This window comes from Aptenodytes patagonicus, chromosome 1 (assembly GCF_965638725.1).
Source record: "Aptenodytes patagonicus chromosome 1, bAptPat1.pri.cur, whole genome shotgun sequence".
NCBI classification, from domain to species: Eukaryota; Metazoa; Chordata; class Aves; order Sphenisciformes; family Spheniscidae; genus Aptenodytes; species Aptenodytes patagonicus.
The window spans coordinates 84346435-84362429 of NC_134949.1; positions in this window are offsets into that span (position 1 = coordinate 84346435).

Below are 15995 nucleotides of genomic sequence, written 5' to 3' on the forward strand. Positions count from 1 at the left end.
CTCAGCTTTTTACTATTTTGATAATAATCTGCTAATGCTACATTTTTTTATGTTGTCTTCCAAAGCTGTCAAAACTATCCTTTAACACACAGGTAAGATCATGGCCTTGTACACAGAGTAACATACTCCACTGAGAAGCTCTCTGCTTTATTTGGTAACTGAAATGTGGCAATCCTGGAAGTTACACAGCAAGATTAAAGTGAAGATGATCCAATAAACCACAGATTTTTCAAGTTCATTCTAAATAGCATGGCTTAGGAGAATATAGGTCCGACTTTCAATCTGGCATGCCTTATGTTAGTATAAACTGCATTTCACAGTAATTGAGCCTGTCTATGTTGACATTTTTAGGCCAGTTTCCCAAACTTAATAGGAGCATACACAAAGTTACCATTTGTCCGAGAATCTCGAGGCATCAACCATTTATAGCCAAGCTCCAACAACTTTTCATATCTGTGAGATGAGAATGGGTCCCCAGGAGCACTGATACTCCCACACGGGATGGGAGCGGTTTCTGTGAGACACTGAACAGCATCTGAACAAAATCGGCCTTAGAAAACCTCATTGGCTCACTTCCCAGCGGCTCTCATGCCAGCGTGTGTACAAACAGGCCATAAAACACGGCCTCAGAGCAGGACCCATGCTAAAAATGTCCAAGAACTGCTTTTTTACTCAAGTGCCACCTGATTTCTCACTGACCTTCTGCCCTTGTCTCTCTAGCAGCCATCACTGCCACCACTGGCCAATTTTAACACAACATAACAGAAAGGCATAAATCTCTGATAGAGCAAGTTTCCACATTTTCCACAGAGAAGAGAAAACCTGGAAATTTCCCTGCTGAAGGAAAAACCTCAACCCTCATTAACACAGAAGAATCCTTACACAATTCACCCTTGGATGCATGCATAGGAAATAAGATTTGGTTGATTCCAGTGCTCAGATTGCTCCTGACGTGTGTAGTGGGGTGTTTGTATATGTGTTCCTTAGAAAAATATAAGGTTTGTAGTGGTTAAAGTGACTAGTCGGCATGAAAAGCAGCACACAGAGCCTGCATTTTCATCTGTATTTAAGAAATTCAGCAAAGGGTTTTCCTGCTGGATGGCCACATTTTAAGCCTGCTGTGAGCTTGTGTAAGTGCTCTGTTAATATTTTTGAAAGCTAGGGAGACACATTTGGGGCTAAATCCCTGCCTGCCTATTTCAGTGAATGTTCCTGGCTTTAGTCAGTGGGTGAATATAGACAGAACGGGGGGGGGGGGGGGGAGAAGATACAACTCAACTATTTGTAAACCAGAACTCTTTTCTGATGAATTATGTAGCTTTCCTGTATAGTTTTCAAAAAGTACTTACAAAAGAAATGAGTGGGAGTTGCATTTCTCAACCTGAAAAAACCTAAGGCTTTGGGATGACCTTGTCCCAGAGGGGAAAGACTAGGTGAAATCCCACACAGACAGACAGACAGACAGACAGACATTGATTTCAAAGCTGTAGGAATGATTCCTGAACCACAGGGATATCACTTGGATAATTTAATTTTTATGTGGTAGTAGGCTTATTTTCTCATCTAAAGGGTTATTTAAGGGGAGGGAAGAAAAAAAACCCGCAACACTTTATTTTAAAATTGTCCAAGTGGCATTTGGAAAAGTTTAACACCCCCCCCAAAAAAAAAAAAACAACAAACCTTCATGGAAAATTGAAAAAAAAAAAGGCACTTCTGCATGGAAAAAGAAAACAACAAAAGCAACCCTGCGATCAATAAATTCTGAAGTTCATCTAGAATTTCTGGAGCAAGCGTATCTCTTCAGTATCTACAGCAGGCCATAGTGCTGGAACTAAGGAGATTTCTCAGCAAGTTCAGCCAGGTGCACTAAACTGCAGGGATAAAAAAGCAGTTCAAGGCTGAGCACTTCTAATACTCAGATGATCCCTCAGAAATCTGAAGATAAGCAGCAGCCAAGGCAGAGCAGTCCCAGGGTGGTTTAAAGTGATTAAACAGGAGCACAAACAGCTAGGGAGAAAAGAAGATCTCTTAAATGAAAAGGTTGGCTAGTGAGCTCTTTAACAGGTCTGGTTTTTTCCCTTGAAGGGTGCTGGAGAGCCCGGGCAGAACGCGGTGCCTGTCCCGGCCTCGGGGTGGCACAACAGGTACGGGAACCACATCTCCTGGGGGAAGTCCGGCTCCCCGGACCCGAAAGCAAGGTTCCTGGGGCTGCGATTTCTGTGCGTGGTTTAGACTATTAAACGTAAGCTGATAGCCGGCCTTACTACCTCTGCCCCACCGGAGGAAGCCTGGAGCTGGCTGTCACAACACTGCCCTGCAGCCAGGGATGGGTGGGCTGAGTCTGTCTGGTCTGGGGGGTGAAGAGCACCTCCAGCGCAAGCACCGACCTAGGCAGGTGCACAAGCAAGCTTCATGAACGCTTGCGCAGTGAGAACTCATAGCTGGCTAAGGAAGAGAAATTCACCAGGAGGCGTGGAGGCATCTTTTACTTTTTTCCATTTCAGTTTTTTAGGTCACTTTAGTTTTAACTCTGTTGTGCTGCCTCTCATAAAGAAGGGTATTGCATATGGCAGAGCTGCTTTGTCATCCAGTAGCAGCCTCCCTCTGGAAAGTCTAAGACAAAAAATGGGTTCACAGGGCGCAGTTTCCTCTCAGGCAGCACCAGTGAAGAATTGTATTAGACCATCCTCCAACTTAAAGCCTGCACCGGCTCCTGCCCTCACTTGTTCAGCCATCAGACTGTCTCACAACTGTACACTGAAAACATGCAAAAGCTGTCCAAATTGTGGTCTAGAAATATCTTCAGGCTCTGTTTAGGCTGTTAACGGCTCTGGGTGACTACCATCCACTGCTAACACAGATGTAGATGTCATTGTTTGGTACCTAACTCCTTGGTTTCCCAGCGATCACAGTAACCACACCATCACTCCATACATCACAGTGGTTTGATTTAAATTATGCTTTTTCAAATGAAGAAAGTAAGCAGGGTGGTACCTTTCCTTCCTGTAAGAGGACACCCTACGGGGCAGATCACAACACTGTCAAGGGAGGGGCCTGAGAAAGAGGCAGCGGTTATACAACAAAATCACTTAGTACTTCTGTGGGAATTAAGGTAGGAAGGGACTTCTTGAGGTCATCTAGGTCAATTCCCTAGGCCATAACTTCAAACTTAGATGAGGTTTCTCAAAACTTAACTAGTTTGAAACTCTCCATGGATGGAGATTTCACTGCCTCTTGGAGCTTTGCCAACATTGAACCACTCTCATGGTAAAAATGTTTTTCTTACATCACATCAGAGAAGATACAGGAGTCATCATTACAAACTTGAAATTGCAGGCTCAGAACTTTTTACTTCCAACACAAGAAGATTTAGACTAGAGCTATGCATAGCTTAATGCCTGGACAGAAATCTAAAATTAGTAATACCTTCTCTAGCTTCAAATCTATATTGAGACCCTCTCCTGCTGCAAATGTCTAAAATACACAGGTTTCTGCCTGAAGACAGCATGCAAGGGTTTGCAGATAAAAAAATTTAAAAAACCAAAATAATCAAAACTTCCTGATCACAATCTGTAAGAGAGAGAGAAAATGAATATCCACATGTAGTTTCCTTTGCTGACTACCTCTTAACATCCCATTCAGACCAAATAAAATCCCATCAGCTGTTCTTGGCCCTTAAGATAAACATGCTGCATTACTTCTACAGTTTTCTGTAACTTTAAAGCCCCCAGTGAAAACGTTATCAGAACTGATACATTTTTGTTTAAACTCTGTATAATGCTGACCATACTCTCAGGAGAAAAGGCTTTGCACATCTATAAGCAGGGAATACAAGTTTTTACACTGTAAAGCTAGATTGCAAGAAACCGGCAGTTTCCCTGTTGAGCCTTCACAACCAGAAGGATAGAGGTTCCTCCTGCAAGACAAGAGAGGAAAATGCATATCTAATTTCAGCTGAGTGTTAAGACAGCAGCAAAGTTCCCCCAGTCAGGTCTGCCTGCTGGTATGTTAAATAACACTGGGGTGTGTGGTTCTACCACACTTTAAGCCTAAGCATATTCACCAGCCATTTCTGTGTGTTGTTATCATCAAAAGGTATATCAGTATCATTTGTCTTAGCCCCATAAACCTGCAGAGTAGCTGCCTTACTCATTTTAACCTTGATTTTTAAAGATGCTTTTGCTGTCTGCTAAAGCCATGACTTATTTGCACACTGAAAATGTATCTGCACACTGCATCCTAGTTGCAGACCTGCAAAGGCGCCCTCACGCAGATACCTGGTGCTGTAATGCAGAGATCATGATTGCGATGAGAAATTCTGGCTTTACTCACAGCCTTGGGAAAGTCACCGTGTGCTTCCTTAGTTTGGGTCAGAACTGCGCTTTTGAAGCTCATCTCCTGATCATACCCATTTACTGTACTTTGAGTCATGTTGTGGGACAGTCTCATGGAGGGTGAACCTAATTCCTTCCAGATGAGACTTAATCTTAATGAATTCACCTGCTGCCAAGAATGCCTTCAATCTCCACATCCCCAGCAAGCCCTTCCTTTTTCATGAGTATGCGGTCCAGCAGAACACCTCTCCTCATTGGCTCCTCTACCACTCGGGTGAGGCAGTTGTCATCGGTACTGTCCAGGAACCTCCTGCTTATGTCCTGCTGTGTTATCCCTTCAGCAAATACTGGGGTGGTTGAAGTCCTCCGTGAGGACCAGTGCCTGGGAACATGAAGCTGCTCCTATCTCTCTATAGAGGGCCTCATCCACTTGTTCTTACTGGTCAGGTGCTCTATAGCAGATGCCCACTACAATGTCACCCTTACCTGTCCTCTCTTTAATCCTCACCCATAAGGTCTCAGTTGGCCACTCATCCATCCCCAGGAAGAGCTCCAGGCACTCCAGCTGTTTTCTCACATAAAGGGCAACTCCTGGTCTTCCCAGCCTGTCCTTCCTAAAGAGTCTGTATCCCTCCGTTGCAACACTCCAGTCATGGGAACCATCCCACCACTTCTCCGTGATCCCAGTGGGGTCACAGGCCTGGAACTGCACACACATCTCTAACTCATCATGTTTATTCCCCACGCTGTGTGATTGGTGCACGGGCACTTCAGAGAGGCATGCTCTTTTCCCAGAAAGGGTCTGTTCCCCCCCCCCAATAGTGCCTTGTGAGAACTTCCTTGCTTACATGCAGATGCTTGAGATGACCCCACTTAAGCCTTGATTTGTTGATTTTGTCTTCCCTTTTGTACACATCACCCCAGCCCCTTTGCTTGTCAGCCCTGTCCATCACTCTCTCACAGGGCTGCTGTTAACTCTCCCTCCCATACAATTCCTAATTTAAGACCTTTTTATCAGGTCAGCCATCCTGCTGGCAAAGATGCCTTTGTCCCACTTAGTGAGGTGGATCCCATCTCTCCCAAGTAGATGTTGATCCTCAAACAGGGTCCCATGGTTCAAATCAAAATCTTGTCGCTGACACCAGCTCTGCAACCAGTTGTTGACACACAGTCCCCTCCTCTTCCCCTCACCAACAGGACTGAAGAGAGCACCACCTGGGTTCCCATGCCTCTGACTATCACCCCCATGCCCCTGCCTATCTCTCTTTCTCTCATCCCCTCTGATGCTGCACAGCCAGCTGATTTCCTCCCATCACTCCTCCACTTGGTGACACAGCTCTTCAACAACAGCAACACCTCCTGCAGGACAGAAGGCCATCTTTTCCAGCCTCAGAGAAGCCGCAGGCACTCCCTGTGGCCTGGGACTTGCAGGGCTGCATTCACCATCCAAACCTCCGCCTGGGTAGAGGCCTCTGCCCTGGCAGGAACAGCTGCTCCATCACCTGCTGGGGAAAGTGTCCTGCGGCACATCACCACCATACCTGAAAGTGTTTAAGCTGATCTGAACTCAGATGATGACCTCTTCTTTGCACCTTTCTGAGCAAGTTGCTGTCTATTGGCTGTGCTCTAGACCTGGCTTTCATATAGGTCTCCCTCTCTCATCAGCTGAAAGGGTGCTTGACCCTCCCTAATCAGGGGGCAGCTACAATAAAGCTTCAGGCAGCCTTGGGTCAAGGGTGGCTGACTAAGCTTGTTAGAAGCTGCTACAACTTCTAACAAAACAGGTTTTCATTATGTGCCTGCAGAATAGTTTGATGGAATGAAATTTGTATTTTCTGCTGGGAAACTGTTCTGCTAACACACATCATCAGCCAAAGATATTGTGGACCATTGATAAAATGTGCAGCCTGAGAACTACCTTTTGAGGGTTTTTTTATTTGTATTTTTTCATGTGGCTCATAATATCAAATGTAAAGCTGTCAAGAACACAAAGGAACCATTCAGGGAAGAAAAAGACAAACCTCCGGTTACGCAAGAATTTAGGCAATGCAAAACTGCCGCATATGCAAAGCAGCAAGGCCTCTGTTTTCTGAATGTTTCCTTAAGTCTTGCAAATATTTAAGTGGTTTGCTTTGCATTTACTGCACCTGCACTGGGCCAACCTGTTTGAACTGGTGCCTTGCATTCACCTAAACTTACAGTGACCTCCAAATATTTATGTCCCTTTTGGCAACTGGTAGACTCCACCAGTTAGCTGACGAGAGTCCCCACTCCGACAATTCACTCCAAACTTGCTCCATGTGGCACCTGTTAGTGCTAAGGAATGGCATTACCTTCTTTTTCCATGGGATCTTTCTGCAACGAGAGCTGGCTTGAGCCTGCTCATTTAGCTGTGCAGCATCCATCTGAGAGTACGCATTTTTTCACCATCTCCCTCCAGTGGCAGTGGTAGCTGGCCCCACAGCAAGGAGGAGTGGGTTGCAGCAGTAGGGTGGGTCGTTGTGTTAATAATGGAAGAAATAAGGGAGAGCTTTTTAAAGGATATGCTAAGTGAATTCTCTAAGGAGCAGATTTCTTCACTGCAGTTTGTCACAACCCAAAATTCCCCAGCTGGAAAATGTTGCTGTTTTGTGCAGAATTTTTCATTTTGAAATTAAACATTTCAGTGACACAGTCTGAATCCTGAGCCTTACCCAGCTTTGAAGTGCCTCACATGCTCAAGCACAGCACAGATTTTCTGTACCATGAAGAACTGATCCAAAACCTCCTATGGCTCCTGCTGTGGAGAGCTGCCAGTAAGTAATCAGGAAACCCTCTGCCTTTCCCCTTGAGATAGGCCACAAAGTTTGCCCTAGAGCCATGGGCTGCAGGAGCCAGAGGACTCCAAGCCTTGGGACTGGGTTGAAGTGAGGCCAACTTCTGCTTATGTTTTTGCAGGAGCTTTCTGAAAGCAATATGCCATCGGATGCTGTATTTTCAAAGCTAATATTTTTCTGTGAAAGCGTGGTTCCTCGGAAAATACTAAGGCAGCTTTCTTCTTGCTATTTCTTCTGCAGAGAAAGAAATTATAGCTACACTGGCACAGGACCGACTGACAGGAATGCTGCAGGGTCAAGTGTTTACATGGGTAAAAACTAGTTCTGCAAAAATCGATAATTCCTTCTAAGGTTTCTCAACCCTGTTGACAATCAGTTGTAATGTCCTTGCCTGTGGATTCAATAGGCATTTCATTCAACCTAGCAGAAACAAACTCTCCTTATACTCCAAAACTGGCTCAGGTAGATGCTAATTTGTACATTCCCCAACCTCCTTGCCCCCATAACATTATTTTCAAAGCTGATGAACACCCAATATTCCTACTTCAAATGAAGCCAAACTTTTTCCAACCCTTCTTCCTCTTTAAGCATTTATGTACCTTTTCAGCTTTTTTACAGACAGTGTCTTGCATAAAACTTTGTTTCTTTAGGTGAATAGGGTGAGGGGATCTGGTTGCTTTGTGGTTTGGTTTATTCTTTTCTCATTGCCAAAAATATCTGGAGTTGAAACCAGAAACTGTCACTTCTAGAAGGACTGCTTATTTGGCTGTGATAATGAAGAGCCGTATCATTATTTCATTAAACAGGCTTCTTCAGAAAGATTGGGAAATGAATCAAAAAATTGGGTGAACTGGCGGACTAGAATTATAGAAATGAGATTAAATTCTGTAGTATAAAGTATAAGAGTGTATAGTTAGAGATCAATAAGAATTTCTCCTCTCTACTATGTGTTCATAGACTGGAAAAGAATGAAGATGAGGACTCCATATACTGCTTGATTACAGGATGATTACTAGGCATCAATAGGACAAGCCTATGAAAGCAGTTAAGAAAATACTAGAATGCATCAAGAAAGGTATTTCCAGCAAATAGTAAAATACAAATTACTTTGCACCAGGTATTGGTAAGTCTTCCTTTGCAATACTGAGTATGAATCTAATCCCAGTGTTTGAAGAGGATGAATTGTAACTGTAACAGATGCACAGCAAACACAAGTAGGATGATCTGGGAAGGAGATCACATGAAAATAAACTAAAAAAAAATGCTTACTTTATTTAACCTAACAAAATGAAGTTGAAAAGGGGATGTGATTTCTTCTTTATTTTCCCAGGAGGGAAAATACAAAAGAGGAGGAACTTCTAAGCTAAAAGACAATGTTGGCAGAGGAACATATGGTCTGTTTATTTATACTCCCCAAGGAAGGATGTGGGCTGAAAATCTGGGAGAAGTTTCTAACGATCAGAACTATGAAGTTCTGGAACAGCATTCCAGGAGTGGGGGGCAAAGGAGCTATTTTTGATACAGAGCTTGACCAGTTCTTAAATTACAGGATTTAAGAGACCACTTGCAATACTGTGAACACAGATATGATGATTAAAGGAGTCATAGGAGGCCTTGTATTCCGGCTTAGAGTCCTGGTCCTCGACACTGCATTGGATTTTTAAAAAGGGGGTGGATGGGGACAGGAGAGAAGAGAGAGAAGGCGAGAGAATAGTGAATGCTTTAACTTTCCAAAAATGATGCTCTGAACACCACCAATGTTTCTTAGTGGCAGGTCCTTTTGTAAATAACTTTGCTTATTAAGGTAAAATGAGTCAGAAAGCATAGATCAAGCTCTTTTATTATTGTTAATAATATGGGCAACGTGTATATTTTTATAAGACTGTAGCTGAGAAAAATTCAGGCTGGTAAAGAGCAAATAAACCAACCAGCTATAACACTTGAAAACAGAGAAATTGAAGACAACCTGCAAGAACAAATCTCAAGCATAAGCTGATGTGCTTTTTCTGTACACTCCTAAGACTGCAATCTAGCAGTGGACAGAAAATAGCAAGAGTGGTGGACAACTTTCAGCCAGGCCCTAGTACAGTTGCTGCCATCTTTCTCTTTCCACTTGGTGTCTCAGCCTTTTCCATCTGCTTCTTTTTATCCCTTTCTTACACATTTTTTCTTTATGGGTTTGGCTTTTTGGAGTTTTCCTCTTTTGGTCTTCCTCTTGCAAAGCACTTTGGAACAAGGAAAGATGTCAAAACTCACATGGAAGAAAAGAGGATCATGAGACTAGAGCTGATGATGATCGTAGGCCTACAGGCTGTGTGGACTGTGTGTGCGTGAGAAATTACCGTAAACAGTATTCTTGGAAACTACTGTAGAGCAGAGCTAGGAAACACTCACACAGGTTTTTCCGCATTATAATTACCAGTCAAAGTTCACGGAATCTTTCCTGTTACTACTAATCTTCTTGAGGTGATGAAATCACCAGAGCTAAACAAAGGTAAGCCAGGCCCTTTGTCAGAACTGCTACATTTTGACTAAAACGTCGTATGGAAGCAAGTGAAGTATTTATTCAATCTACAATGTGGATTAACATGGCTCTGCCTAATGTGCAAATATTTAATATGTGTGTGACAGCATTCTACATAGTACAGCACCTAGAACATGAAAAGCAAGAAATTTTGTACGCTGCCACCAGTCTCTGTTGACCAATACAATGTGTACACACATAATAGTACCTGCAGACAAACACATCCCAGGTCAGCATAATGTTGATATTATATTACCAGAGTCCCATACAAGGGTATTGAGTGTGGGATATCAGAGAGACAGCACAAATATAATAGGACATTGTTTCCAGAAGCAGGTTTCCTGTGAACTTGAACAATTACTTCTTTGACTAGAGAACACAAAGGCTACTTTTCACATGAACTTAAATAACCCAAAGGACTGAGAAGTAACAACATTCAAGAAGCAATACGAGTTCCCCAGGAGGAACTAAGACCCTGCTCATTGTAAAGAGGCTGCCAAGGCTTGTCCAGACCTCAGACTATTACACGCCCCCCCCCGCTCTTCCAAGTGAGCACCAATGATACTGCTGAGGGAGACCTGAAGCATATCAAGTGTGACCACATGGCTTAGGGGACAATGATCAAGGGCATGGGGGACCAGGTGGTGTTCTCCTTGATCCCACCAGTGAGATGGAAGGGCTTGAGGAGGAGTAGATGGATCCTGTAGGTCAGCAACTGTTTGTACAACTGGTGTTGGCAACAAGGTTTTGGCTTCTATGACCATGGGGCCCTCTCTGAAGATCAATGATAGCTTGGAAGGGACAAGATCCATGTGACCGAGTGGGGAAAAAGTATCTTTGCCAACAGACTGTCCAACCTGATAAGAAGAGCTTTAAAGTAAGAACAATGAAGGAGGGAAAGAGTGACCAGCAATCAAGTGAAGAAGTGGTGGATGGGGTTAGCAAGCAAAGAGTCTGGGATGATGTGAACAGCAGGGACCTTGTAACCAACAAAACAGGGTTGAGGTGGGGTCACCTCAAGCATACGCACATAAATAAGGAAGTGTCTGTGGAACAGCATTATGTGGAAAGCTCCCATACCTCTTCTGGGAAACCAGCATGCCAGGGTGCCTCTCTGATGTGCCAGTACACCAATACACGCACCACAGGGCACAGCAGGAGGAATTAGAAGTCTGTGTACAGTTACTGGTCTACACTCTCATTGGTATCACAGAGACATGGGATAGCTCACACAACTGAAATGCTGCAAAAGAATGACCCAGGCTCTTTAGGAAGGAGAGGCCAAGAAGGTGAGGAGGAGGTACCCTTTATATGAGAGCGCCATGGGGATGCATGGAGCTCTGTCTAGGAAAGGGTGATGAGCCAGCCGACAGCTTATGGGCCAGGACTAGTGGGCAGACCAACATGGGTGACATTGTTGTGGGTGTCTGCTACAGACTGCCTGATCAAGCAGAAGGAGTATATGAGGCCTTCTTCAAACAAGTGGAAGAAGCCCCACGTTCACAGTCTCTGGTCTTCATGGGGGACTTTTACCACGCCGATAGCTTCTGGAAGGACAACACAGCAGGGCATAAGCAATCCAGGCGGTCTCTGGAATGCATCAATGACAATTTCCTAACATAGGCGATTGAGGAGAAAACAAGAAGAGGCACTCTGCTAGACCATATGTACAAAAGAGGAAGGATTGATCAGGAATGTGAAGGTTGGGAGCAGTCTTGGCTGCCTGGGGAGGATAACTCCATGCACCAATACATGCTGTGGGTGGACTGGCTGGAAAGCAGACTTGCAGAGAACGTTCTGGGGTTCATGGTGGACAGCAGGATGACCATAAGCCAGCAGCATGCCTTTGTGGCAGACAAAGCCAACAGCATCCTGGGCTGCATTAGGAAGATCGTTGCCAGCAGTTTGAGGCAGGTCATCCTTCCTCTCTACTCACCACTGGTGTAGTGATCCTGACCAGGAGAGCACAGTACACAGGGGAGTTAGTGATCCACATATCAGTTAACTTGAGCAGGTGCAGGTCTGTGCAGGATGAGCTCAGCCTGCAGGCAGCTTCCGCTTGGCACTGGCGATTGTACCACCTGCCTGGCTTTGCCTTTATCTAAATGTGCAGCAAGAAGTTCTCGTGCAAACATCCCTTTTGTTTGACAGTAGAAATGTTGAATAGAGTTGTCTTCTTTTAAGAAAATCCTATAGTAACTGGAATGATAAAAATGGGGTAACCCTTTCTATGGACAGGATCTTCATGGTGTGCTGATTGGAAGCTCATTTAATGCTGCGCAGCTTGGGGTTCCCAGCATCTGAAGGGACCTAAGATTACCTATTCTTTCTTTATAGCGTTAGCTCTAATAAATAGTATTTTAAATTATACTTTACAGAGTCTGAGTACCTTTCTTACTGGGATCACAGAAACCCAGCACCTCCTGTTGCAGAACAACTGGTGAAGACATATCTGCAGTGCTGCGTCCAGCTCTGGGCTCCCTAGTACAAGAGAGGAATAGACTTATTGGAGCAAGTAGAGCACAGGGCCACAAAGATGGTTAAGGGACAGCCCAGCCTGGAGAAGTGAAGACTTGGGCTAGGGTGTCTCATCACTATGTACAAATATATGATGGGAGGGCATAAAGAAGACGGAGCCAGACTCTTCTTAGTGGTGGCATGTGTCTGGACAAGAGGCAATGGGATCAAATTGAAATACAATTCTATCTGAAGGCAGGAAAAAACTTTTTTACTGTGAGGGTGGACAAACACTGGAACAGGTTTTCCAGAGAGTTTGTGGAGCCTCCATCCTTAGAGATATTCAAAACCCAGTTGGACATGGTTCTGGGCAACCAGCTGTAGCTGAAGCTGCTTTGAGCCTTCTCAAAGCAGCTGATTGGACTCCAAGGTCACTTTCGACCTCAACCTTCTGTGATTCTGTGAACTCCCTGTTGGTGATGTGGCAGCACAAAGCAGTGCAAGAAAGAAAAAGGTGGGATCTTATCAAGGCCACAGAGCTTCTGGTGAGCTACAGAGCTGGTCTCAGCCACATTGTCCCGTGAAATGTCTGCCAGCGAACTCGGGTTGCTCTGGGGATACAACCTGGAAAAGGATGGAAAGGCCAAGCAGTCTCAATGTTTCCTTTCTGGATAGGCCGCTCTTTAGATGCCCCTCAGTGCATCACAAGACTAGGATGGTTTGAACAGTTAGGGAACTGAGACCTTTAGAAAGCTGCAGGGGATACTGTCCCAGAACAGTGCAGGAACAAGCCGTGGTCTGTTGCATGATGAGAGCAACATCAAAGTACTTACAAAGATCAAGAACAACATAAGAAACAAGGCACTTTTCTGTATCAGCAGGCACCCTAGAGCAGCATGAAGGATAACTTGGGACGGTCTGTCTGAGTAGACAAGTCAGAGACTGAGAGATGAAAGGGGCAGTTGCTGAAACTGAGAAAATAAGTAGCTACAAGCAGGTATTTAAAGCTCTGAAAGGATTTGAGGATTAAGTGGCTGTGCTTTTAATGAGAGCGGGTAAATCTCATTAAAACTAGTGGCACTTTTATAGAACAGGAAATATCAAACACTGTACTTAATCTCCTCGCAAGGTAAAACACGCCCTGGATTCCAGTGATTAAGAGTTGCATTTTAACTAGCAATTAAAGTGTTAAAGTTTTACTTTGGTTTCGTGGGATAATTTTAATAGGTCTGACTAAATATCCCTTATTTCTTCAGCTGTCTGAACTGAATGGTTTAACTGCATCAGGAACAATTGTATGAGTCATGAGAGTAGCTGCCCAAAGGTCCAACAAATGCTCAGCAAGTTTTACAAACCAAAGGTGCGTGATGTCACAGAAATACCTTCCACTTCTTCCTCACCAGAGCTACACCTATTCTTCATACACAGTGGAGAGGTGTCACTGCCTCTTTCTCACCCCATGAAAGGCACAATCAATCAGCATCTTTTGTGACCTGCAAACTAGCCATGGTTGACAAGTATGTATCTCTCTTCCAGGCAGAAGATGGAGGGTTGTGGCATTACACTGCTGCCAGAGATGGCTTGAGATCCCTGCATTGGTCAAAGCCCTGGCTCAAGCTATCTTCTCATCCACAATGCAACAAAGCAGTCCCTTTCCTCATCATGGGTTTGAACTTGCATGTTGAGGTTTCATGAGTCAAGCCAGAAGACAGTCAGCAGACCCACCAAAGGCAGCCTTTTGGGTTTTTCCCTCTTTTCCCTCTTATCCCTCATGAGCTGCTCAGATACTTTTTCCTTGCAACACCGCTGTGAGGTTTCAGCACTGCTCTTATTCTTGTTTTATACGTGGGGATGTAAGACGGGCTGATTTGTATGATGATAAACTGCAAGAGAGCAGGGGATTGACAAGTCCAGACGAGCACCACAGTCTCCAGGCTACCCTTCTGGCTTATCTTCCTGCTCCTGCACCTCTGTATGCCAAAAACTGTGAAGGAGGATGCAAGGTTCCTCTTACCATGTCACTCCTGAGGGGAGAGTGGCCACTTTAACAGGGCTTGTTTCACTCACTTGTTGCATTTTGTCATCCTATTTCTCTAGTGATTCTGTCTCTGGAGTGTTACTACTGCCCTTTGTGGGGGATTTGCAGAGCCATCAGCACACGCAGTGCTGGTCAGTTACTGTGCTACCACGGTTACCCCACACCTGGATAAGCAGAACAGAGTAAGTGGAGCAGGGTGGACCAGAGTTGTCCCCTGTTAATAAGATGTAATTTTTTAATTGATGAGAAGGAGAATCATTTCAATGAGAACTAAGCCTCCTGCAAACTCACCATCAGAGGGCAGACAAGATAGTGTGAAGACTGTGACCTATGTGGGACCATCTCAGCCTCCACTGATGCAGCCAGAATCAGGAGAGACAAGGAAGAGCAATAAGGAGGAACAAAGGAGGCAAAATAGGAGGGTGGGACAACGCACAAAATGTATACAGAGGTTGGGGAAGGAAAAGGAGGAAGGAAACAGTGGGTAGAAATGACAGACCTAAAGAAAGGGAAAGGGAGAGTAAACAAAGAAGCAGCAGGATGGTAGAGTAAGTAAAAGGGAGAGTAGGAAAGAGAGGAGAGAGTAGGAGAGCAAAGCAGAAAAGAGAAAGGGCAATGTAGCTGTTCGCTACATTTAGAGATGTGCCAGCCTGTAAGAGTGCCAGCTCATGCATTCAATGGGTGGACCAGCACCCCATGCAATTTGCTGTGGCTATGCCTATTGCAATGGATAAAGAGCAGCCACCAGACACGCACCTGCCAGGACACCCCATCTAACCTGCGCTGCGCTTGATTTCCCTCACAGAAAGCATTTTTCCCAGTGGGGAAAGGTGACCTCTGCTAATGATGAGCACAAACAGGAGATGGCAATATTTTCACTCAGCCTTCACTGTGCAGACTGACAGCATACCTGCCTTCTCAACCCAGCCATAAATCTCTCAACCCACCTCACACCTACATTGCAGCATCTCCAGCTGCTCAGTCCTGAGAGCCTGTTGTTCTCTCAGAGTGTTTCCACTTCTCTTTAATCCCACCCTGGAGCTCTTTCATCTCCCTCTGGCTCAGTCCTGGGTTTCCTGCCCAGCTCCAGCAATGCCCTTCACTCCTGTTCAGTCCTCTCCTTCCGCCATCCTAACGCAGATCTGCCAAAACTCTGCAATTCAACATTGATGTCGCCTTACTTTTTCCTTGGGTCATTAGAGGCTTCCCTTCCCAAAAGCCCTCTAATATGTCCAAGTTCTTAATAAAGAAGAAAGAATGACAACTTATGGGGACAAATAATAAGTCATAAACATAAAAACCAGCTTGTGCTACCAGTTTGTGGGTCTGAAGCTTGCTGCTGAGTAGTAAATACTGAGTGAGAATGAGTCAAGTTGTGAAGTGCATGTATAGGACATCAATTCTTAAAGACACAGCAAATTCTTAAAGACACACCTTCGTATGAAACCTTGCAGTGTTCAGCATTCAGTATGGACTGATGCAGGAGTTACATCTGAGGTCATTTTTACAAGCCCAAGTGAAATAAAATGTTAATGTTTTTACAAATGCTGAACTCTGCCATCACAGTCACAAAATAAGAATTGCAGTGTGGTATGTTCATTGCATATTGGGGTCCACAACCCAAGAGATGCTAGGGGATGGAAAACCAGACCTGTAACAGGTACACAGGCAGTGTCAGGCAGCTTAGCCCTTTCATTCATGCACAGGGTCTGCACTCCTGATTGTCCATGCCTGCAGCCTCCCTTTTGGAGTGAACTGATTAGCTCTTTCCAAACAGAAACCCAGGAACAATTCTGGGGTGCCAGACTCACTCCCTCTTGGCACTG